This window comes from Oncorhynchus masou, chromosome 22 (genome assembly GCF_036934945.1).
Source record: "Oncorhynchus masou masou isolate Uvic2021 chromosome 22, UVic_Omas_1.1, whole genome shotgun sequence".
Classification (NCBI taxonomy): Eukaryota; Metazoa; Chordata; class Actinopteri; order Salmoniformes; family Salmonidae; genus Oncorhynchus; species Oncorhynchus masou.
The window spans coordinates 20,213,245-20,240,119 of record NC_088233.1 but is presented as its reverse complement, the minus strand read 5'-3'; the positions used below and the strand labels follow the sequence as shown (position 1 = coordinate 20,240,119).

Genomic DNA, 26,875 nt, shown 5'->3' with positions numbered 1-26,875 from the left:
ATGAGATACTAACTTTTAACTGAATACCAGGAAAGCCAGGATCAACGGATACACAATGGGCGAGACGTCAGTCAGCTGAAAGTGTAATGATGGTGCTTAAAATGTATTACATTAGAAAAAGTACTGCCATACCCTGAGAAAGCTCTGGTTCATTGCCGGTGTTGGCAAACTGGTGGGGCTGGTGCTGGTGATAAGACAAGAGACATTCGTAATCCTTGTACTATCCTTGTTCCTCTCTCACTAACATCTATCAGCAATTAATAATTTGTTGAACTTGTCTGTGTAAGGCCATTAGAAGCTAACCAGTAACACTCACTAAACCCTATAAACGTCTTAACTTTTGAACTCTCTGGAAGCATACAATCTAAATATCCAGGATTGAGGACCCAGGACAATTTAAAAAAAGGAGAGTTGTCCAAACATTTCCTCCAGCCTATGTCGATTCAAACTTTTTTTTTGTTCACTGAAACATGCAAAAAAATTCTGCTTGGGGGAAATGCAGGTTTGAACTAATTAAACCAACAAAGAATATGATCTACATGATCAGTCTCTGTGTGTAAAATAAAAAGTGGTTCATGTGAACCATCTCACAGCAACAAAAAAATTAAAGAAAGCAATCCGATGTTATTTTTTGCCAAGACTTTACTGCAAATGACACTCAAGTTTTGAGAAAAAAACAATACAATACACAATACACACGGGGCGGAAGGTAGCCTAGTGATTAGAGCATTGGGCCAGTAACCGAAAGGTTGCTGAATCGAATCCCGAGCTGACAAGGTAAAATCTGTCTTTTTGCACCTGAACAAGGTGGTTAACCCACTGTTCCTAGGCCGTTATTGTAAATAAGAATTTGTTCTTATTAACTAACTTGAGTTAAATAAAGGTAAAAATATATATATATATTGCCATGACAGACTTTATAATAGAAAGCTTGTGACCACACATATCTAAATATTGCACTTGGGAAAAAAACATCTTAAAGTAGAAATAGAATGAAACAAACAGGCATTCTATGTTTGCTCTATTATAGTGGCCACTATACTAGACATTGATCAAGTGCACAAGGCTACATGTGTGCAAATATAACATTCACTGAGTAAAACATGTAATAATCCCCCCTCACTCACACACAAGTGTTACTGTCAAGTTCAACACAACAAAAGCAATATCTTTGGGCTACACATTATTACATTGTACACTTTTCAGGTGGCATCCAGCTTAAGCCAGGTCCAGCTCCAGCTACACTTCATCCCTGAATCTACTTGTTTTAACAAGTAGCGCCTCATTTTCACTTAATTCTCTCATTATGAAAATTTACTACATACTATAGAGGGAAAACGTCAGTTTACAGATAGTAGTTAGCTAGTTAACATTTCACACAGATTGCCCGGGTCCAGTAAGCAACTAACGCGTTATAACTTGAGGAACGGCAAGGAGTCGTTTACCCGTTAATACTAGAGGTCGACTGATTAATCGGAATGGCTGATTAATCAGGGCCGATTTCAAGTTTTCATAACAATCGGACATCGGTATTTTTGGGCACCGATTTGCTGATTAATTTTTTTTATTTTTGTATCTTTATTTAATCTTTATTTAACTAGGCAAAACAGTTTTAAGAACGCATTCTTATTTTCAATAGCGGCCTAGGAACGGTGGGTTAACTGCCTTGTTCAGGGGCAGAACGACAGATTTTCACCTTGTCAGTTCGGGGGATCCAATCTTGCAAGCTTACAGTTAACTAGTCCAATGCAATAACGACCTGCTTCTCTCTCGTTGCACTCCACAAGGAGACTGCCTGTTACGCGACTGCAGTAAGCCAAGGTAAGTTGCTAGCTAGCGTTAAACTTATCTTATAAAAAACAATCAATCATAATCACTAGTTAACTACACATGGTTGATGATATTACTAGATATTATCTAGCGTGTCCTGCATTGCATATAATCTGACTGAGCATACAAGCATAGAAGTATCTAAGAATCTGACGGTGGTAGGCAGAAGCAGGCGCGTAAACATTCTTTCAAACAGCACTTTCGTGCATTTTGCCAGCAGCTCATCATTGTGCGTCAAGCATTGCGCTGTTTATGACTTCAAGCCTATCAACTCCCGAGATGAGGCTGGTGTAACCAATGTGAAATGGATAGCTATTTAGCGCCGCTAATAGCGTTTCAAAAGTCACTCGCTCTGAGCCTTCTAGTAGTTGTTTCCCTTGCTCTGCATGGGTAACGCTGCTTCTATGGTGGCTGTTCGTTGTGTTGCTGGTTCGAGCCCAGGGAGGAGCGAGGAGAGGGACGGAAGCTATACTGTTACACTGGCAATACTAAAGTTTCTATAAGAACATCCAATAGTCAAAGGTTAATGAAATACAAATGGTATAGAGAGAAATAGTCCTATAAATACTATAATAACTACATCCTAAAACTTCTTACCTGGGAATATTGAAGACTCATGTTAAAAGGAACCACCAGCTTTCATATGTTCTCATGTTCTGAGCAAAGAACTGAAACGTTAGCTTTCTTGAATAGCACATATTGCACTTTTACTTTCTTCTCCAACCCTTTGTTTTTGCATTATTTAAACCAAATTGAACATGTTTCATTATTTACTTGAGGCTAAATTGATTTTATTGATGTATTATATTAAGTTAAAATAAGTGTTCATTCAGTATTGTTGCAATTTTCATTATTACAAATACATTTTAAAAAATCGTACAATTAATCGGTATCGGCCTTTTTGGTCCTCCAATAATCGGAATCGGCGTTGAAAAATCATAATCGGTCGACCTCTAGTTAATACTATAGCGAATTGGTTTGGTTACTGACATTAGCGCATCTGATGTTGTAATGTTAGCTGTCTGACTTCATTAGCCTTTATTTATCACACCATAAACTCAATTGTTTGATCAGTTAAATTGGCTAATGTTGCTCAACATTTCTCTGGCTAGCTAACGGAGAATTCGATCAGCTAGCAAGATACTTAACAATGCTAACAATACTTGTTCCACCACACTTTCTCCCTCACTTAAAACTGTCAAATGTCAGTTGTTTTCGGTTACAGCTAGGCTTCATCAAGTAGGCTTCATCAAGTAGGCTTCATCAAGTGGGGCGGCAGTGTAGCCTAGTGGTTAGAGCGTTGGACTAGTAACCGGACATTTAATCCTAGCAAAAAATCCCTGTCTTAGGTCTAAAATTTGCAGGGAGGTGAGCACATTCTCACATCAAGTTACATTGTTATTAATGCCAACCTATATGTGTAAACTGGCGTGCGCACATTTTGGGGTATATTTTGTACTTACGCATGGTTTATAAATGAGGCTCCAGATCTCCACACTCCCTTTTGAGCTGATATCTAAAATTGATATTCAAGAAAGACAGAGGAAGCCAAATATGTCTAGATGTGCCTACAACTATATGTGAATACATAGGAACTATCCCTAATCAATTTGAAGTTATTTCTGGATATTGATCATCACACTTATTGGAAATGTGAACAATGGTGTAGTGCACTCCCTGTCTATGATTGCCTTTGCCTCCCATGTAGAATGTAACAGCATAGTTAAGGCTGCTCATTGATTTCTGTTCCAGCTTCTAATGCCTCATTGAGCAGAGACCTCCAGACGTGTTTTACATAAATCAGCACAGCTACAGTGTCTGGCCTTCTGACAGATATTAGGTAGCACTGTGATTTCACCACACATTACACTGTAATCAGAGCAGATTCACCCCCCCCGATTATACGTCCATTCTAGTCTGATAAGTACCTGGCTACCTTTGACATTGTGTTGTTATTTTATTTTGGCAGTGAAATGAGGGTGCTCAGGCAAGAAAAAAAACTGACCAAAGTAAATAGCCCCGTTAGAAAATGTAAATAGACTGTTTGAAATTTTGAAGAAAATAAAATGTAGACAATAAATAAATGAATCACCTTTTTATTTGACGTACCCCTGACGATATTGTGCGCCATTTATCACATAGCACAAGAAAAACAAATAAGTACTAATCCTATATATATTTTTCTTGGCATAGAGCAGCACATGCCTTACCAGCTTATAGTGGCCAACATACAAACTTAGTTATACACAGTGTCACGTTCTGACCTTAGTTCCTTTATTTATGTCTCTATTTCTGGTTTGGTCACGGCGTGATTTGGGGTGGGCATTCTATGTTTTTGTTCTTGTTTTGTATTTCTGTGTTTGGCCTGGTATTGTTCCCAATCAGAGGCAGCTCTTTTGTTGTCTCTGATTGAGAACCATACTTAGATAACCTGTTCCCACCTGTGTTTGTGGGTAGTTGTTTCCTGTTTTGTGTTTTGTCACCTGATAGGACTGTTTCGTTTTTTCACCTTTGTTATTTTGTGTTCAGATGAATAAAGTTAACATGGACACGTACCACTCTGCATTTTGGTCCGATCCTTCATATTCCTCATCAGACGAGGACGAGAAACGTTACACACAGAGTGCTTCTTTAGTTTTGTCTCGGAGAGTCACCTGTTGAAAGGTCCTGGGCTAAGGAAAGCTTTTTTGCATTATCAAGTCCCTAAATTGAGCGATCAATTGCCCTTTTTGTTCAAGCTGGGCTGAAGTGCTTTTGGGTACACTTTCATTCCATGAGACTGTATTGGAATAATGATAATAATGACAAGGAGTACAGTATATCATGGACGACTAGATACTTTATATGACCTTGGATACAGCACACAGTCAACATCTCTACTCACTTTACACAACATGTTGTTTCTGACATTCAGATCAAATCCGATTTAGGCTACAATAAGTGAAGACAGCACTTAGAAAAACAAAACGAAAAGTCCAAATATACTGTAAGTTTAAGCACTGGGAATATTCTTATAGTCGCAAACATCGCTTCTCGAGATGAGATTTGTTCACCTTTGAAGTCCTTTTCCAGTCATTATGCATTCTGTCTAGACCTACAGTAAGCACTGCATGATGAATGTAGTTATGTTCCAAAGGCCTGAGATTTATCCCCAGTACCGTTTGTTTGTGTGAAGAGGATACTACAGTGAAGAGCTCACCTTGCGGGTGGTCTGAGAGAGGGGTAATGGGGGTCAGGATTTGAATGTATTCTTTACCCAGTTCTAAAAGAAGGCATGTTTGTCTCAATCGAGGCAGCCAAGTTGAAGGTTGTGTTATAGCCTTGGAATTGTCACACACACGCACACAGATATACTAAATATTCTATCCACATACTGTCCATAATGTCTATACATACCATCACATACACACATTTATATGCACATCTACATTGTAGAATAATAGTGAAGACATCAAAACTATAAAATAACACATAAGGAATCATGTAGTAACCAAAAAAGTGTTCAACAAATCAACTTATATTTTATATTTGAGATTCTTCAAATTAGCCACCCTTTGCCTTGATGACAGCTTTACACAGTCTTGGCATTCTCTCAACCAACTTCATGAGGTAGTCACCTGAAATGCATTTCAGTTAACAGGTGTGCCTTGTTAAAAGTTAATTTCTGGAATTTCTTTCCTCCTTAATGCATTTGAGATGATCAGTTGTGTTGTGCTTCTACCGTGCTTCTACATCTGCACTGCTTGCTGTTTGGGGTTTTAGGCTGGGTTTCTGTACAGCACTTTGTGACATCAGCTGATGTAAGAAGGGCTTTATGAATACATTTGATTGATTGTGACAAGGTATGGGTGTTATACAGAAGATAGCCCTATTTGTTAAAAGACTAAATCCATATTACGGCAAGAACAGCACAAATAAGCAAAGAGAAATGACAGTCGATCATTACTTTAAGACACGAAGGTCAGTCAATTTGGACCATTTTAAGAACTTTGAACGTTTCTTATTAAAGTGCTGTTGCAAAAACCATCAAATGCTGATGACCTGCCTCTCATGAGAACCTCCACAGGAAAGGAAGACCCAGAGTCACCTCTGCTGCAGAGGACTTCATTATAGTTAACTGCACCTCAGATTGCAGCCCCAATAAATGCTTCAAAGAATTCAAGTAACAGACACATCTCAACATCAACTGTTCAGAGGAGACTGCGTGAATCAGACCTTCATGGTCAAATTGCTGCAAAGAAACCACTACTAAAGGACACCAATAAGAAGAAGAGACTTGCTTGGGCCAAGAAACACGAGCAATGGACATTGACCCGTGGAAATCTGTCCTTTGGTCAGATGAGTCTAGATTTGCGGATTTTTTTATCCAACCGCGGTATCTTTGTGAGACCCAGAGTAGGTGAGTAGGTGAACGGATTATCGCAGCATGTGTGGTTCCCACCGAGGTGTGATGGTGCTTTGCTGGTGACACTGTCTGTGATTTATTTAGAATTCAAGGCACACTTAACCAGCATGGCTACCACAGCATTCTGCAGCGATACGCCATCCCATCTGGTTTGCGGATAGTGGAACTATAATTTGTTTTCAACAGGACAATGATCCAACATATCTTCCGGCTGTGTAAGAAGGGCTTTATAAATACATTTGATTGACTGTGACAAGGTAGGTGTGGTATACAGAAGATAGCCCTATTTGGTAAAAGACTAAGTCCATATTATGGCAAGAACACATCATCGCACTGCTTTGCTTTATCTTGGCCAGGCCGCAGTTGTAAATGAGAACTTGTTCTCAACTAGCTTACCTGGTTAAATAAAGGTGAAATAAAAATAAATGTAAAAAATGTAAGGGCTATTTGACTAAGTAGGAGAGTGATGGAGTACTGCATCATATGACCTGGCCTCCACAATCACCCGCCTCAACCCAAATGAGATGGTTTGGGACGAGTTGGACCACAGAGTGAAGGAAAAGCAGCCAACAAGTGCTCAGCATATGTAGGAACTCCTTCAAGACTTTTGGAAAAGCATTCCAGGTGAAGCTGGTTTGGAGAATGCCAAGAGTGTGCAAATATGTCATCAAGGCAAAGGGTGGCAAGGTTGAAGAATCTCAAGTATAAAATCTATTTTGATTTGTTTAACACTTTTTTGGTTACTACATAATTCCATATGTGTTATTTCATAGTTTTGATGTTTTACCTATTATTCTACAATGTAGAACATAGTAAAAATAAAGAAAAACCCTTGAATGAGTAGGTGTGTCCAAACTTTTGACTGGTACTATATATATACACACACAGTTGGAAGTTGAAGTTTACATACACCTTAGCCAAATACATTTAAACTCAGTTTTTCACAATTCCTGACATTTAATCCAAATAAAACATTCCATGTAATAGGTCAGTTAGGACCACCACTTTATTTTAAGAATGTGAAATTATTTATTTCAGCTTTTATTTCTTTCATCACATTCCAAGTGGGTCAGAAGTTTACATACACTCAATTAGTATTTGGTAGCATTTCCTTTATATAGTTTTACTTAGATCAAACGTTTCAGGTAACCTTCCACAAGCTGCCCACAATAATTTGGATAAATTTTGGCCCAATATATGACAGAGCTGGTGTACCTGAGTCAGGTTTGTAGGACTCCTTGCTCGCACACTCTTTTTCAGTTCTGCCCACAAATGTTCTATGGGATTGAGGGCAGGGCTTTGTGATGGCCACTCCAATTCCTTGACTTTGTTGTCCTTAAGCCATTTTGCCACAACTTTGGAAGTACGCTTGGGGTCATTGTCCGTTTGGAAGATCCATTTGTGACCAAGCTTTAGCTTCCTAACTGATGTCTTGAGATGTTGCTTCAATATATCCACATAATTTTCCTGCCTCATGATGCCATCTATTTTGTGAAGTTCACCTGTACCTCCTACAGCAAAACACCCCCACAACATGATGCTGCCACCCCCTTGCTTCACAATTGGGATGGCTGTCTTCGGCTTGCAAGCCTCCCCCTTTTTCCTACAAACATAACGATGGTCATTAGGGCCAAACAGTTCTATTTATGTTTAATCAGACCAGAGGACATTTCTCCAAAAAGTACAATCTTTGTCCCCATGTGCAGTTGCAAACTGTAGTCTGTTTTTTTTATGGCAGTTTTTGGAGAAGTTTTTTTATTTTACCTTTATATAACCAGGCAAGTCAGTTAAGAACAAATTCTTATTTTCAATGACAGCCTAGCAACAGTGGGTTAACTGCCTGTTCAGGGGCAGAATGACAGATTTTTAGCTTATCAGCTCAGGGGTTTGAACTTGCAACCTTCCAGCTACTAGTCCAACACTCTAACCACTAGGCTACCCTGCCGCCCCTTGCTGAGTGGCCTTTCAGGTTATGTTGATATAGGACTCATTTTACTCTGGATATAGATATTTATTTACCTGTTTCCTCCAGCATCTTCACAAGGTCCTTTGCTGTTGTTCTGGGATTGATTTGCACTTTTCACACCAAAGTACACTAATCTCTAGGAGACAGAATGCATCTCCTTCCTGAGCGGTATGACAGCTGTGTGGTCCCATGGTGTTCATACTTGCGTACTATTGTTTGTACAGATGGACATGGTACATTAAGGCGTTTGGAAATTGCTCCCAAGGATGAACTAGACTTGAGGTCTACAATTTTTTCTGAGGTCTTGGATGATTTCTTTTGATTTTCCCATGATGTCAAGCAAAGAGGCACTGCGTTTGAAGTTAGGCCTTGAAATACATCCACATGTACACCTTCAGAAGCTTTTAAAGCCATGTCATCATTTTCTTGAACTTTCCAAGCTGTTTAAAGGCACAGTCAACTTAGTGTATGTAAACTTCTGACCCACTGGAATTGTGAAACAGTGAATTATGAGTGAAATAATCTGTTTGTAAACAGTTGTTGGAAAAATGACTTGTGTCATGAACAAAGTAGAAGTCCTAACCGACTTGCCCAAACTATAGTTTGTTAACAAAAAATGTGTAGAGTGGTTGAAAAACAAGTTTTAATGACGCCAACCTAAGTGTATGTGAACTTCCGACTTCAACTGTAGCTAGTTAAACTTAGGGGTTCTGAATTCTGTGTTTTTCACTCATTAAAAAAATACTGTATCTTGCTGGGTTTTGTAAATGCATATCGAAAATGCTTCTTATTGTAATTTCTGCTTGGCATTAGAATCATTTTGTGCTTCAGTTGCACTTCTCCACTCGAACGAGAATTCACAAACGGGTATTCGATCAGCGAACAGGCATTATATCAGCAGACATCGCCTTTACTGATGTGTAACTACTTGTCTCTGGCTACGTTCTTGGTGTAGCCAGCCCATTTTTCTCCGGTAAAATGTAAGGTTACCTTTAAGCAAAACATTAGGAAATGTAGCTGGCTACATGAAATATGTATGAAATATGATGGCCATACATTGTGTTTTGCAAAAAAGACCTTGCTTTTCATTGTAGGCTAATTTGCTTGTGTATCTGCCAGCCAAACAGCGTTGCACTTCTGTTCTGACAAAAATTAATCTAGTTTCTGCCGAATGTGTTGCACAAATTTATTTTAAGGAAAACTATAGTTGAATGTCCCTGATCACAATATTGATGCACTAAAACACTTGACTTTCTGTATAAAATGGGAACCCTGTCAATACACAGCTGGACAACTGTTCCCGCTTTCTCCTGTTGTGCTATTTACAGACAAAGGTAAGCTTAACAATTTAAAATAATGTCACAGGTGAAATGAAGAACTGTCACGACTTCCAACGAAGTTGGTCCCTCTCCTTGTTAGGGCGGTGTTCGGCGGTAGACGTCACCGCTTTTCTAGCCGCCACCGATCCACTTTTCATTTTCCATTTGTTTTGTCTTCCTTGTACACACCTTGTTTACATTCCCATAATTATATGTTCCTTATTTAACCCTCTGTGTTCCCCATGGTTTTGTGCGTGTTTGTTCTTTGTAAGTTGGTCTCATTTGTGAGCTTGATTATCTTCCTTCTTGGAATATTTGTTTTTTGAGTAAAGTTACATTTATTACTCCTCTCTGTGTCCTGTGCCTGACTACCCCTTACCTGCTACACCTAAACGCCTTACAAGAACCCAGTCTGCTTCATCTCCTAAAGTATTACACAAGTAGACTGCAGGTATTTACTTGGAAAGTAGCTACAAATATAAAAATGTATTGAAAAACGTTGGTATTGACGATGATTTCCAAATTCCCCGACACACGGTATACTACCCTAGCCTACTGCATTCATCACTTCTCAATACTGCAAGAGAGCTAATAAATCTTTACAGCTAAAATATTTTTTATCTCACAGTAGTTCTCTCATTTAACTGATAAACTATTTCATAACACAAAGCTGCCTGACGCTCATACAGTGTATAGGTTTTCCTCCAGAAAATAATCGTACTGTACAGTCATTGCTGATATATATGTAGCTACACTTCCCACACAATGAAAGTCAATCAGTCAGGCAGTCCAAGCAGTATTCAGCCTGTGTAGAGGGAATACCAATCTCCCAGTAGATCAGAGAGGCTCAAAGAAGATAACATCCTCCTCTGAAACACCAAGCATGTTCATTAGACTGCTTAAAACAAGACATTTGAACATTCTAACATCATCATACAACTATTTTATTGGAGATGTGTGTTGCAAATGCAGAAGTTGTAACATACTTATTTATAGTCATTCATTAGCTTTCACATGGATGGGTGTTTCCTCCTCGCATTACGGTGAGACCGAGACGCATTCACATCCAAGCATACTTAATGAACCAATGACTCCTGGAAAATGAAAACTATGTGCAGGAACCAATTTAATTTCAAATGGATGTCATCAGAGGACCAAATTGAATTGCTCGTCCTTTCGCATTGACATAGCTCGCCTTATGCTAGTGACCTCTCCACAGAATACAACCTGTATCCATGTATTGACACTATATAAATAAGCCATGTGGGAAGATTCCATGTTGCCATCCCTCCATCTCGTAATGCATCATTAACTTCTTATGGCTGAAATCCCGTTAACCTGTTGAGTGTAGGGGACAGTATTTTGATGTTTGGATGAAAAACGTACCCAAATGAAACTGCCTTTTTCTCAAGCCCAGAAGCTAGAATATGCATATAATTGTCAGATTAGGATAGAAAACACTCTAAAGTTACCCAAAACTGTCAAAATATTGTCTGTGAGTATAACAGAACTGATATTGCAGGCGAAAACCTGAGGAAAATCCACCAGGAAGTGCCTCTTATTTTGAAAACTCCCTGTTCCATTGCATGCCTTCCCTCCATTTAAAGGGCTATCAACCAGATTCCTTTCCCTATGGCTTCCACATGATGTGAACAGTCTTTAGACATAGTTTCAGCCTTTAATTCTGAAAAATGAGCGAGAACGATCACATCGCGTCAGTGCATAGCTGCGTGTCCCCAGAGTTTTTCATACACCAACAGCTTGGACAGACCTTTTCTCTCTCTCTCCTATTGAAAAAGCTACCGTCCGGTTGAAATATTATTTATTATTTATTGTAAAACAACCTGAGAATTGATTATAAAAAACATTTGACATGTTTCTACGAACTTTCCGGATAATATTTGGATTTTTTCGTCTGCCCGTCGTGACCTGCACGAGCCTGTGAATTACTAAACAAAACGCGCCAACCAAATGGAGGTTTTTGGATATAAAAATAATCTTTATCGAACAAAAGGAACATTTATTGTGTAAATGGGAGTCTAGTGAGTGCAAACATCCTAAGATCATCAAAGGTAAGCGATTCATTTTATTGCTTTTCTGACTTTCGTCCTCACATAAACGCTTGATTTGCTTTCGCTGTAAAGCTTTTTTGAAATCTTACACGCCTGGTGGATTAACTTCTTGGTGACAGATCCAGGTGACGTCCAGATGAAATGCATGCCCAAATTCAACTGTCTGCTACTCATCCCCAGAAGATACGATATGCATATTATTAGATAGAAAACACTCTGAAGTTTATTAAACTGTTTGAATCATGTCTGTGAGTATAACAGAACTTATTTAGCAGGCGAAACCCCGAGGACACTGTTTTGAGGTCACTCTCTTTTCAATTAGTTTTTATTGGGAATCCAGATTTCTAAGGGACCTTCTTGCAGTTCATATCGCTTCCGCTGGATGTCAACAGTCTTTAGAAATTGGTTGAGGTTTTTCCTTTGTGTAATGAAGAAGTACGGCCATTTTGAACGAGGGTAACTTGAAGTGTACTGTTAGATAGAGGCGCGTGACCAGAAAGCTAGCTACAGTTTGTTTTCATCCTGTATTAAACACAGATAATCCCGTCTTCAATTTTATCGATTTATTTACATAAAAAAATACAAAGTTGTATTACAAAAGTAGTTTGAAATTTCTTGGCAAAGTTTACAGGTAACTTTTGAGATATTTTGTAGTCACGTTGCGCAAGTTGGAACCCGTGTTTTTCTGGATCAAACGCGCCAAATAAATTGACATTTTGGATATATATCGACAGAATTAATCGAACAAAAGGACCATTTGTGATGTTTATGGGACATATTGGAGTGCCAACAAAAGAAGCTCGTCAAAGGCATGAATTATATTTTTATTTCCTGCGTTTTGTGTCGCGCCTGCAGCGTTGAAATATGATTCTCTCTCTCTGTTTACTATGGTGCTATCCTCAGATAATAGCATCGTTTGCTATTGCCGAAAATCCTTTTTGAAATCTGACATGTTGACTGGATTCACAACAAGTGTAACTTTAATTTGCTACCTTGCATGTGTGATTTCATAAAAGTTTGAGGAATTCAAACAACAGAAATCTCATAATTAAAATTCCTCAAACATACAAGTATTATACACCATTTTAAAGATAAACATGTTGTTAACCCCACCACTGTGTCCGATTTCAAAAAGGCTTTATGACAAAAGCATCATATGCAATTATGTTAGGTCAGCACCTAGTCACATAAAAACACAGCCATTTTTCCAGCCAAAGAGAGGTATATAATCAATCTTTAGGATGTTTTTATCATAAATATTGTTCCAACAGGACAAATCCTTTAGATATGAAAGGGAATGCAGCTCGCTCTCACGGCCGCGCGCGAGACTTGGCAGTCTGCCAGTCACCTGGTTCAAACAGCTCTTATTCGTTCCCCCTTCATAGTAGGGAGGGGGGGGGGCTGCCTGCCTGCCGCCCAGTACCGTTGCCCCACCTCTTGTTTACAGACCCCTGCCTGCCTTGACCTGTCTATTCCCTGCCCCTGTTGGAGTATTAAACTATTGTTTATTCAACGTGGTCTGCATCATACCTGATAGTATGAACTGGACATGACTGACCCAGCAGACCCGGGCCATCTCCTCCCAAGGAGCCTCCATTGGTAGACACAAGGAATTGCTTCGTGGGCTGATGGAGGGGGTCCAAACGTTGTCTGAGTGCCATGACCGAGCGTTGGACATGCTGCTGGAGCAATTCCGTGGGTCGTCTGGAGCGCAGCCTGCCACGGTGGTAACCCAATAGCCGGTTAGCAGCGCCTCCCCACTAGCCACTCCACCTTCCTGGGAGCTCCGGTTACCTCCTGCGTAACGCTTTAATGGAGCGTCGAGCACCTATCGGGCATTTATAGCTCAGTGTGCACTAATTTTCGTGCTTCAGCCCTCCTTCTGCTTTGGTTGCTCCAAAATAGCCTACAACATCACGCTGACATCTGGAAGGGCTCTCACCTTGGCTATCATCATTTGGGAACAGCAGCCGGCCATATGCGGGAGCCTGGAGGGGTGGGAGAGCGTGGGGAGAGAAGCTAATCCAGCTCTGGCAGGACACCCGCACTGTGGCCGACTATGTGGTGGATTTCCCTACGTTGGCAGCGTAGAGTGCGTGGAACCCGGAAGCACTGTTCGACATGTTCCTCCATGGCGTCTCAGAGGAGGTTAAGGACGAGCTTGCGGCTCGGTAGTTACCCACAGATTTTGACTCCCTCATCGATTTGACCATCCGCATCGATGGGCGATTGCAGGAACGACGGATAGAGAGGAAATTTAATTTCACTCACACGTCCAGGGATTCCACCTTGCCTCGGAGTCATCCCGGACGTTCTCGGCGGTCCCGTGGCCGAGAGCACCCGAGATTTCCCTACCTTCCTCGAGAATCACAGAGGAGGGACGAGGCATGGTTTCCCGAGCCCATGCAACTAGGCAGGGCTTGGCTGTTGCCAGCCGAATGGCAACACCAGATTAGCACAGGGAGCTGTCTGTATTGTGGAACTTTTGTCATTTTGTGTCCTCGTGCCCGGTAAAAGACCAGGCTCACTGGTATGAGCGAGTACTCTCTATATGGGGAACTTTTCTGCTTCCTTTACTCTCACCTATTTTCATGTCATTCTGCTGTGGGGAGATCGGTCCAAATCTCTCCGGGTCCTCATTCTCTCTGGGGCCAATGAGAGCGTTTTTGGACGCCTCACTGACTTCCTAGCTGAACATCTCCACTCAGCCCCTCTCCATTCCCATGGATTTTAGAGCATTGGATGGACGCTCTATAGGTCGGGTAACCCATAACACCACTCCCATCAACCTACGGGTGTCAGGGAATCACAGCGAGACCATTCAGTTCCTGCTCATCAAGTTCCACCAGATCCCCGTGGTTTTTGGATTCTGCTAGCTCCAACAACACAACTCACTCATTAACTGGTCTATGGGTGCCATCATGGGCTGGAGTCGGTTCTGCTTTGTGCATTGTCTGAAGTCGGCGCAACCTGCCCAGGGACGTCTTCCTGGGTCCTCTGAGGTGGTTCCGGATCTCTCCGCCATTCCCGCGGAGTACCAGGATCTCTGGGAGGTGTTCAGCATGTCCCGGGCCACATCCCTTCCACCGAACCGCCCATATGATGGCGAGATTGACCTTCTCCCTAGCACCAGGCCTCCCCGGGGATGTCTGTACGCACTGTCAGGACCTGAAACCAAGGCTATGGAGAACTACATTGGGGACTCCCTAGCTACTGGATTGATTCATCCCTCTTCCTCTCCCGCTGGTGCAGGAGGGTTCTTCTATGTGGCTCTCCAGGTCGCCACTGTGTTCTCCAAGTTGATCTACGTAACGCCTACCACCTGGTGCAGATACGAGAGGGTGACGGTCACACCCAGATCTGTTTCCACCCCTCTCCAGGTGTAGCCCATCTTCCCCATTATCCCCTGTGTATTTATACTTGTGTTCTCTGTTTGTCTGCTGCCAGTTCATCCTGTTTGTTCAAGTCAACCAGCGTTTTGTGTCTCAGCTTCTGCTTTTTCCAGTCTCTCTTTTTCTCGTCCTCGTTTTGACCCTTGCCTGTCCTGACTCCGAGCCCACCTGCCTGACCACTCTGCCTGCCCCTGACCCTGAGCGTGCCTGCCTGCTGACCTGTACTGTACCTTTGCCCCCCCTCTGGACTACCGACTTCTGCCTTACCCGGTACCGTTGCTCCGCTTCTGGTTTACTGACCCTTGCCTGCTCTTACCTGCCTATTGCCCACCCCTGTTGGAATACAAAACTATTGTTTATTCGACATGGTCTACATTTGGGTCTTACCTTCATACCTGATAATAAGGACATCAGTCAATTGAAATAAATTAATTAGGCACTAATGTAAGGATTTCACATGACTGGGAATACGGATATGCATCTGTTGATGACAGATACCTTTAAAAAAATGGTAGGGGTGTGGATCAGGCTGTTGATTGTGGCCAGTGAAATGTTGTCCCAACTCCTCTTCAATGGCTGTGCGAAGTTGCTGGATATTGGCAGGAACTTGAACACCCTGTCATGCAAGTTGATCCAGAGCATCCCAAACATGCTCAATGGGTGACATGTCTGGTGAGTATGCAGAAGAGCTGGGACATTTTCAGCGTCCAGGAATTGTGTACAGATCCTTGCGACTGCGATTACTCACCACGGACTAGCAAGGGGCTGTGCATTATCATGCTGAAACATGAGGTAATAGCAGCGGATGAATGGCACAATAATAGGCCTCAGGATCTCGTCATGCTATCTCTGTGCATTCAAATTTTCAGCGCTAAAATGCTATTGGGTTTGTTGCCTGTAGCTTATGCCTGCCCATAACCATAACTCCACCTTGGGGCACTCTGTTCAAAATGTTGACATTAGCAAACACTCGCCCATATGACGCCATACACATGGTCTGTGTTTGTGAGGTCGGTTGGAGGTACAGTACCAGTCAAAAGTTTGGACACAGCTACTCATTAAAGGGTTTTACTTATTTTTACTATTTTACACAATGTAGAATAATAGTGAAGACATCAAAACTATGAAAAACACATGGAATCATGTAGTATCCAAAAAAGTGTTGAACAAATCAAAATATATTTTATATTTGAGAGTCTTCAAAGTAGAAACCCTTTGCCTTGATGACAGCTTTGTACACCCTTGGCATTCTCTCAACCAGCTTCATGGTGGTAGACACCTGGGATGCATTTCAATTAACAGGTGTGCCTTGTTAAAAGTTCATTTGTGATATTTCTTTCCGTCTTACTATGTTTGAGCCAATCAGTTGTGTTGTGACAAGGTAGGGGTGGTATACAGAAGATAGCCCTATTTGGTAAAAGACCAAGCAGCTCAAATAAGCAAAGAGAAATAACAGTCCATCATTACTTTAAGACATGAAGGTCAGTCAATCTGGCTGAACATTTCAAGAACTTTGAATGTTTCTTCAAGTGCAGTCGCAAAAGCCATCAAGTGCTATGATGAAACAGGCTCTCATGAAGATCGCCACAGGAAAGGAAGACCCAGAGTTACTTCTGCTGCAGAGGATATGTTTATTAGAGTTACCAGCCTCAGAAATTGTAGCCCAAGTAAATGCTTCACAGAGTTCAAGCAACAGACACATTTCAACATCAACTGTTCAGAGGCGACTGTGTGAATCAGGCCTTCATGGTCGAATTGCTGTAAAAAAACACTACTAAAGGACACCAATAAGAAGAAGAGACTTGCATGAGCCAAGAAATACGAGTAATGGACATGAGGCCAGTGGAAATCTGTCCTTTGGTCTGATGACTTGAAATTTGAGATTTTTGGTTCCAACCGCCGTGTCTTTGTGAGACACAGAGTAGGTGAATGGATGATCTCCGCATGTGTGGTTCCTACCGTGAAGCATGGAGGAGGAGGTATGATCAAATCAAATGTTATTTGTGGGGGTGCATTGCTGGTAACACTGTCTATGATTTATTTAGAATTCAAGGGACACTTAACCAGCATGGCTACCACAGCATTCTGCAGAGATACACCATCCCATCTGGTTTGGCTTAGTGGGACTATAATTTCTCTTTCAACAGGACAATGACCCAACACACCTCCATGATGTGTACATGTTATTTGACCAAAAAGGAGAGTGATGGAGTGCTGCATCAGATGACCTGATCTCCACAGTCACCCGACCTCAACCCAATTGAGATGGTTTGGGAGGAGTTGGACCGCAGAGTGAAGGAAAAGCAGCCAACAAGTGCTCAGCATGTGGGAACTCCTTCAAGACTGTTGGAAAAGTATTCTAGGTGAAGCTGGTTGAAAGTATGCCAAGAGTGTGCAAAGCTGTCATCAAGGCAAAGTGTTGCTACAAAAAATATATTTTGATTTGTTTAACACTTTTCTGGTTACTACATCATTCCATATGTGTTATTTTATAGTGTTTGATGTCTTCACTATTATTCTACAGTGTAGAAAATATATAAAAATTAAGAAAATCCCTTGAATGAGTAGGTGTGTCCAAAATGTTGAACTGTACTGTACTTTACTTTCAAATGCTCTAAAACGATGTTGGAGGCGGCTTATGGTAGAGAAATTAACATTCAATTATCTGGCAACAGCTCTGGTGGACATTCCTGCAGTCCGCATGCCAATTCCACGCTCCCTCAAACATGAGACATCTGTGGTATTGTGTTGTATGACAAAACTGCACAATTAAGAGTGGCCTCTTATTGTCCTCAGCACAAGGTGCATCTGTGTAAAGATCATGCTGTTTAATCAGCTTCTTGATATGCCACACCTGTCAGGTGGATGGATTATCTTGGTAAAGGAAAAATGCTTACTAACAAGGACGTAAACAAATTTGTGCACAATATTTGAGAGAAATGCGTTTTTGGAGCTTATTGAAAATATCTGGGATCTTTTATTTTAGCTCATGAAATATGGGACCAACACTTTACATGTTGCGTTTATATTTTTGTTCAGTATACAACCAGAGATATAAATAAATAAAGTAAACCAGGCCAGACTACTTTGTCTCGAGAAGCAGTACTACCACAGAGAGCAGCCGGTAACTCATTGTCTCCCTTTGCCAAAGCACAGTCAATCAATAGCCAATAAACAGAAGCGTGCCATATCTCTGGTGGCCATCGGTGCGTGCAGCTGCTGCTTCAGCCTGGGAAAAAAATATGTATATAGTTCCATTGGAGGAGTAGCATCAGGTAGACTAAGATGCAGGGAGGGAGAATGGAATAGTCTGGCTCAGAAAAGTCTATACCTGTTATTTTCGGCACATGTGACAAATAATAATTGATATTATGATTTGATTTATTTGAGTTGAGGGGGGGGTTGGACATCCTCTCTGAGCAGGCCATTCCTGTCCTGTCGTCCTATATCCTCCACCGGTCTCAGTTACACCTGACCTCCCAGCAGTCCACTTCACGCTGGCACACATGCCTGTGGTCGAGGCCTGGGAGGCTGTGGAGGGGGGCTGATGATGTTTCAATGACCTCATCTGTCAATATCCCTAAATTATCTGCCAGCTGAAGGTTGTCTAATTGAGTGAGGGGACTCACTTCACACACATATGAGCTCACATTATGTGTATGTGCACATACAGTTGAAGTCGGAAGTTCACATACACTTACGTTGGAGTTATTAAAACTAGTTTTTCAACCACTCCACAAATTACTGGTTAACAAAATATAGTTTTGGCAAGTCAGTTAGGACATCTACTTTGTGCATGACACAAGTAATTTTTCCAAAAATTGTTTACAGACAGATTAATTAAATTATTATTTCACTGTATTCCAGTTCCAAAGTTGACTGTGCCTTTAAACAACTTGGAAGATAATTGACATCATTTGAGTCAATTGGAGGTGTACCAGTGGATGTATTTCAAGGCCTACCTTCAAACTCAGTGCTTCTTTGCTTGACATCATGGAAAAATCTAAAGAAATCAACCAAGACCTCAGAAAAAGAATTGTAGACCTCCACAAGTCTGGTTCATCCTTGGGAGCAATTTCCAAATGCCTGAAGGTACCACGTTCATCTGTATAAACAATAGTATGCAAGTACAAAAGCCATGGGACCACGCAGGCGTCATACTCCTCAGGAAGAGGATGAACGTACTTTGGTGCGAAAAGGGCAAATCAATCGCAGAACAACAGCAAAGGAAGTTGTGAAGATGCTGGAGGAAACAGGTACAAAAGTATCTATATCCACAGTCAAACGAGTCCTATATCGACATAACCTCAAAGGCCGCACAGCAAGGAAGAAGCCACTGCTCCAAAACTGCCATAAAAAAAGCCAGACTACGGTTTGCAACTGCACATGGGGACAAAGATTGTTTTTGGAGAAATGTCCTCTGGCATGATGAAACAAAAGTAGAACTGTTTAGCCATAATGACCATTGTTATGTTCGGAGGAAAAGGGGGAAGCTTGCAAGCCGAAGAACACCATCCCAACAGTGAAGCACGGGGGTGGCAGCATCATGTTGTGGGGGTGCTTTGCTGCAGGCGAGACTGGTGCACTTCACAAAATAGATGGCATCATGAGGCAGGAAAATTATGGGGATATATTGAAGCAACATCTCAAGACATCAGGCACGAAGTTCAAGCTTGGTCGCAAATGGGTCTTCCAAATGGACAATGACCCCAAGCATACTTCCAAAGTTGTGGCAAAATGGCTTAAGGACAACAAGAGTCAAGGTATTGGAGTGGCCATCACAAAGCCCTGACCTCAATCCTATAGAAAATTTGTGGGCAGACTGAAAAAGCGTGTGCGAGCAAGGAGGCCTACAAACCTGATTCAGGTACACCAGCTCTGTCAGGAGTAATGGGCCAAAATTCACCCAATTGTTTGTGGGAAGTTTGTGGAAGGCTACTCAAAATGTTAAACAATGCTAAAAGCAATGCTACCAAATACTAATTGAGTGTATGTAAACTTCTGAACAACTGGGAATGTGATGAAAGAAATAAAAGCTGAAATAAATCATTCTCTACTATAACTGACATTTCACATCATTAAAATAAAGTGATGATCCTAATTGATCTAAAACAGGGAATTTTTATTAGGATTAATTGTTGTACGGGATATTCAGTTTCTTGGTCAAGAATTGTGAAAAACTGAGCTTAAAATTATTTGGATAAGGTGTATGTAAACTTTTGACTTCAACTGTACCTGTAAATACATACACTACAGTTCAAAAGTTTGGGGTCACTTAGAAATGTCCTTGTTTTTGAAAGAAAAGCAGGATGCTGGCCGAGACAAAGTTGCAAAAAAAAGCCATATCTCAGACTGGTCAATAAAAATAAAAGATCGGCAAAAGAACAGACACTGGACAGATGAACTCTGCTTAGAAGGCCAGCATCCTGGAGTCACCTCTTCACTGTTGACGTTGAGACAGGTGTTTTGTGGGTACTATTTAAAGAAGTTGCCAGTTGAGGACTTGTGAGGCGTGTGTTTCTCAAACTAGACACTAATGTACTTGTCCTCTTGCTCAGTTGTGCACCGGGGCCTTCCACTCCTCTTTCTATTCTTTAGAGCCAGTTTGCGCTGTTCTGTGAAGGAAGTAGCACACAGCGTTGTACGGGATCTTCAGTTTCTTGGCAATTTCTCGCATGGAATACTCCTGAAACTCAACTCGTCTAAAGAAAAGTTTTATTGCTTCTTTAAATCAGGACAACAGTTTTCAGCAGTGCTAACATATTTGCAAAAGGGTGTTGTAATGATCAATTAGCCTTTTAAAATGATAAACTTGGATTAGCTAACACAACGTGCAATTGGAACACAGGAGTGATGGTTGCTGATAATGGGCCTCTGTACGCCTATGCCGTTTCCAGCTACAATAGTCATTTACAACATTAACAATGTTTACACTGTATTTCTGATCAATTTGAGGTTATTTTAATGAACAATTGTTTTTGCTTTTCTTTCAAAAACAAGGACATATCTAAGTGACCCCAAAATTTTGAATGGTAGTGTACATGCATACATACATTCATACATAAAGTCACAGTCACTCACACACACACTATCACTCTCTGCCACACACACATCTCCTGCAAACCACAAAGCCCAGAGGGGGATGTTTGTATGCATTAAAATGGACAGTGAGGGAGAGAGAGTGATGCCCATATCCTTGACCCTTCATTCCCAAACCCCCCATCCTGTTGATTTCTCTGCTATGGATCTGACACCTCAGGGCCTGAGGCTTCTTACCGCATCACTCACATGACTGGCACAGTAGCCCTGCCGCCGTCAAGCCTGCCAGATCAGCTACAATACGCTTTGATCTAAAGATGTAGGATCTTAATTTGATCACTCTTTTGTTGCTGAGAATGTTTCTGTAAAGCAGAAAATGCTGAACACTATGAAATACAAAACAATGAAGTGAAATAAACCAAACCGAAACAGTCCCATGTGGCAAAAACACTAACACAGGAAACAAACACCCACAAACCAACAGTGAAACCCAGGCTACCTAAATATGGTTCCCAATCAGAGACAACGACTAACACCTGCCTCTGATTGAGGTCCATATCAGGCCAAACACAGAAACAGACAAACTAGGCATCCAACATAGAATGCCCACTCAGATCACACCCTGTGTCACGATTTTCTGTAGGTGAAAGAGAGTCGGACCAAAATGCGGCGTGTCTATAGCATCCATGTTTAATAAAACTGAAGAAACACGAATCAATACAAAAAACACGTAATGAAAACCGAAACAGCCTAATACTGGTGCAAACTAACACACGACAGACCTAAGGACAAAAGGACAATCACCACCAAAACCCAACACCAAACAGGCTACCTAAATATGGTTCCCAATCAGAGACAATGACTAACACCTGCCTCTGATTGAGAACCATATCAGGCCAAACACAGGAACAGACAAACTAGACACACAACATAGAATGCCCACTCAGATCACACCCTGACCAAACAAAACATATAAACATACAAAGCAAACTATGGTCAGGGCGTGACAAGGCTAGTGAAGTTTGTAATTTCCACTTTTAAAATTTGACTTGATTTGCCCTAACGGAAAATGTACCAACCCCTACAAAAATGTATAATAACCCCTACAAAAATATATATTAATTATAATTCACATAATAATTCACATTTCCTGTTGCTGCAGGATTATTTTCCTGTTGTAGCAAACTGGCTCAAATTAAGATCCTACATCGGTAGCTAAACACAAGTCAGCCGGTCTTTCTGAGCACTGGCTAGTGGCAAATTTTAGTCCTCCTTTTTAGCAACGCTTGACTTTGAAGTGGGGAGCCACCGAGAAGGGGTCTGAGTGGCTATCAGAGAAGACCTTACACCTTGAAAGGCCCGGGGAATAAGAGCACAACTGACTAGGGAGTGTTTACTGTAGGATGAAAAAGATTATACCATGCTATTTCTTAAAGACACACTGAGAATGTTTACATGGACAGTAAAAATTTGCTTATGGTTGTAGGCAGATTATGCAATAGTCCTGTAAACAACTCAGTCCCTCTTTAGCACGAGTCAATTGACTTTGGAACAACTAAATGTTAGAGGAGCTAATGCTGATTACAGTGCAACTGAATTGAAGTTCATTGCGCAAACACATCGATGGTGACTGAGACACGGCTAGGGCACTGGTATTATATCTCTGGTAGGTGTAATTACAGTGTCTTGTTCCCTTTGATAATGTGTTAAACAGGTCCTGAAACAGATGGGAGCCCTGTGTGTGTGTGTGTGTGTGTGTGTGTGTGTGTGTGTGTGTGTGTGTGTGTGTGTGTGTGTGTGTGTGTGTGTGTGTGTGTGTGTGTGTGTGTGTGTGTGTGTGTGTGTGTGTGTGTGTGTGTGTGTGTGTGTGTGGTTCTTACCGTTGCTCTGGGGGTGAAGATGTAGAGGGAGACAGTGTCTGTTCCGCAGTCACAGGTCAGTCTCAGAGTCTCACGAGTAAGAAAGCCCTGAAGCCTGCCAAAAACACAAACTCAGTCAGCACTCTATGCTCTCTCCCTTTCTCACCACAGTCCATGAATAATAAACATCATATGTATAGAGGGCCAGGCCTGTAAAACACAATAAAACCCAGAGTATAAAATGGCCACATGGATAGATCTATTCCACAGGCCAGGAGGGACAGTTAAAATGTAAAGAGCATCAACACCACAGTTTGAGTGACTAGAGCAAGTAGTAAGCTGTTTTTCACAAGAGTGGTCAGTTCTTCACTCAGCTCCAACAAAACTCCAGGCGCTACGTGTGACCTTGAGCACTGCGGCAGAATACTGAGAGGGGGAAATAAGAAAGGACAATATGCTGGGAGTGGATGACAAGATGTATACACACTGTAGCTACTGGGTCTGAGTCAGTGAGTCAGTCAGTCTCTCTCACTCTCACTTGGCAAGCATAGTAAAATACAAAGACTATCAATAGCCAGCACTTGCTCTGCAGAATGAATGATAGCACTCCATGAACAGGTGTGTGCAGCAGGCGTCTAGTCTACAGGCTGATCTACAGCCACAATCATATAAATCAAATCAAAATCAACATGGCCCAGGTTGCCTCTCCCTATAAGATGATATCCCAGGCAATGCCTTACATTTCCATGTAATAATGAGCAATGGCATCTCCAGTTTCCTTTTATCATTTGGAGGGCTGTTCTACAATAGCGGCAGAAGCGAAACAGCCTTGGCGGTGCCAACAAACAATTCCAATATAGCCGTCGGGGCATTTGTATTTGTTAGGGATCCCCATTAGATGCTGCCAAGGCAGAAGCTACTCTTCCTGCGGTCCAAACAATTTAAGGCACTTACATCACACATAAAACAAAATATAAAACAGTACATCATATAACATTATTACACCACTACATATCTACAATATAAAATGTATAATACCACCATACAACAATATTGTGCAGAGCTGTTGTGAAGGAAGTTGTCAAGGAAGTGAGTTTGTGTTTATAAAGAAAGTACCGCCCCCACCTACAGTCAAACAATCATGTCAATTTCATCATAGCGATTGCTGGTTTTTGCTACTGCATTTGAAGAAACTTTCAAAGTAAATTTTCTGGATTGACTGACATTCATGTCTTAAAGTAATGATGGACTGTCTTTTCTCTTTGCTTATTTGAGGTGTATTTGCCATAATATGGACTTGGTCCTTTACTAAATAGGGCTATATTCTGTATACCAACCCTACCTTGTCACAACACAACTGATTGGGTCAAACACATTAAGAAGAAAAGAAATTCCACAAATGAACTTTTAACAAGGCTATACCTGCTAATTGAAATGTATTCCAGGTGACTACCTCATGAAGATGGTTGAGAGAATGCCAAGAGTGTGCAAAGCGGTCATCAAGGTAAATGGTGGCTACTTTGAAGAATCTCTAATATAAGATACAGTTGAAGTCAGAAGTTTACATACATCTTAGCCAAATATATTTAAACTCAGTTTTTCACAATTCCTGACAATTAATCCAAGTAACAATTCCCTGTCTTAGGTCAGTTCGGATCACCACTTTATTTTAAGAATGTGAAATGTCAGAATAATAGTAGAGAGTGATTTATTTCAGCTTATATTTGCATCCCCCTTTTTCCTCCAAAAATAACGATGGTCATTATGGCCAAACAATTATATTTTTGTTTCATCAGACCAGAGGACATTTCTCCAAAAAGCTGCCTTTCAGGTTATGTCGATATAGGACTTGTTTTACTGTGGATATAGATACTTTTGTGCCTGTTTACTCCAGCATCTTCACAAGGTCCTTTTCTGTTGTTCTGGGATTGATTTGCACCAAAGTAAGTTCATCTCTAGGAGACCGAAAGCGTCTCCTTCCTGAGCGGTATGATGGCTGCGTGGTCCCATGGTGTACATGGGTACATAGTACTTGCGTACTATTGTTTGTACAGATGAACGTAGTACCTTCAGACATTTGGAAATTGATCCCAAGGATGAACCAGACTTGAGGATGCCTACAATTTATTTTCTGAGGTCTTGGCCGATTTCTTTTGATTTTCCCTTGATGTCAAGCAGAGGCACTGAGTTTGAAGGTAGGCCTTCAAATACTCTCTTCTCTGTATACATCAATGAGGTCGCTCTTGCTGCTGGTGAGTCTCTGATCTACCTCTACGCAGACGACACCATTCTGTATACCTCTGGCCCTTCTTTGGATACTGTGTTAACAACCCTCTAGGCAAGCTTCAATGCCATACAACTCTCCTTCCGTGGCCTCCAATTGCTCTTAAATACAGGTAAAACTAAATGCATGCTCTTCAACCGATCGCTACCCGCACCTGCCCGCCTGTCCAACATCACTACTCTGGACGGCTCTGACTTAGAATACAACTACAAATACTTAGGTGTCTGGTTAGACTGTAAACTCTCCTTCCAGACCCATATCAAACATCTCCAATCCAAAGTTAAATCTAGAATTGGCTTCCTATTTCGCAACAAAGCATCCTTCACTCATGCTGCCAAACATACCCTTGTAAAACTGACCATCCTACCAATCCTCGACTTTGGCGATGTCATTTACAAAATAGCCTCCAATACCCTACTCAACAAATTGGATGCAGTATATCACAGTGCAATCCGTTTTGTCACCAAAGCCCCATATACTACCCACCATTGCGACCTGTACGCTCTCGTTGGCTGGCCCTCGCTTCATACTCGTCACCAAACCCACTGGCTCCTTGTCACCTACAAGACCCTGCTAGGTAAAGTCCCCCCTTATCTCAGTTCGCTGGTCACCATAGCATCTCCCACCTGTAGCACACGCTCCAGCAGGTATATCTCTCTAGTCACCCCCAAAACCAATTCTTTCTTTGGCCGCCTCTCCTTCCACTTCTCTGCTGCCAATGACTGGAACGAACTACAAAAATCTCTGAAACTGGAAACACTTATCTCCCTCACTAGCTTTAAGCACCAACTGTCAGAGCAGCTCACAGATTACTGCACCTGTACATAGCCCACCTATATTTTAGTCCAAACAACTACCTCTTTCCCTACTGTATTTAATTTAATTTATTTATTTTGCTCCTTTGCACCCCATTATTTTTATTTCTACTTTGCACATTCTTCCATTGCATATCTACCATTCTGGTGTTTTACTTGCTATATTGTATTTACTTTGCCACCATGGCCTTTTTTTGCCTTTACCTCCCTTATCTCGACTCATTTGCTCACATCGTATATAGACTTGTTTATACTGTATTATTGACTGTATGTTTGTTTTGCTCCATGTGTAACTCTGTGTTGTTGTATGTCGAACTGCTTTGCTTTATCTTGGCCAGGTCGCAATTGTAAATGAGAACTTGTTCTCAACTTGCCTACCTGGTTAAATAAAGGTGAAATAAAATAAATAAATAAATAAAATACATCCACAGGTACACCTCCAATTGACTCAAATTATGTCAATTGGCCTATCAGAAGCTTCTAAAGGCATGACAACATTTACTGGATTTTTCCACGCAGTTTAAAGGCACAGTCATCTTAGTGTATGTACACTTCTGACCCACTGGAATTGTGATACAGTGAATTATAAGTGAAATAATCTGTCTGTAAACAATTGTTGGAAAAATGACTTGTGTCATGCACAAAGTAGATGCAAAAACTATAGTTTGTTAACAAGAAATTTGTGGAGTGGTTGAAAAATGTGTATGTGAACTTCCGACTTCAACTGTATATTTCAATTTGTTTAACACTATTTTGGTTACTACATGATTCCATATGTGTTATTTCATACTCCTGATGCAGTCGCTGTTCTCAAATGTAGAAAATAGTCAAATTAAAGAAAAACACTGGAATGAGTAAGTGTATACAAACTTTTGACTGGTACTGTACAGTATA

General features: G+C 41.2%; 1 protein-coding gene across 1 annotated transcript in view; it reads right to left on the bottom strand.

Annotated features, from left to right (window-relative positions):
* Positions 1–26,875, bottom strand: part of LOC135509160 (tetraspanin-9) — a 319,454-nt gene that overhangs the window by 217,006 nt on the left and 75,573 nt on the right. Inside the window, exon 3 of the mRNA XM_064929578.1 lies at positions 22,904–22,997. The gene's annotated coding sequence lies outside the window, so the exon portion shown is untranslated. The remainder of the gene's footprint in view (positions 1–22,903; positions 22,998–26,875) is intronic.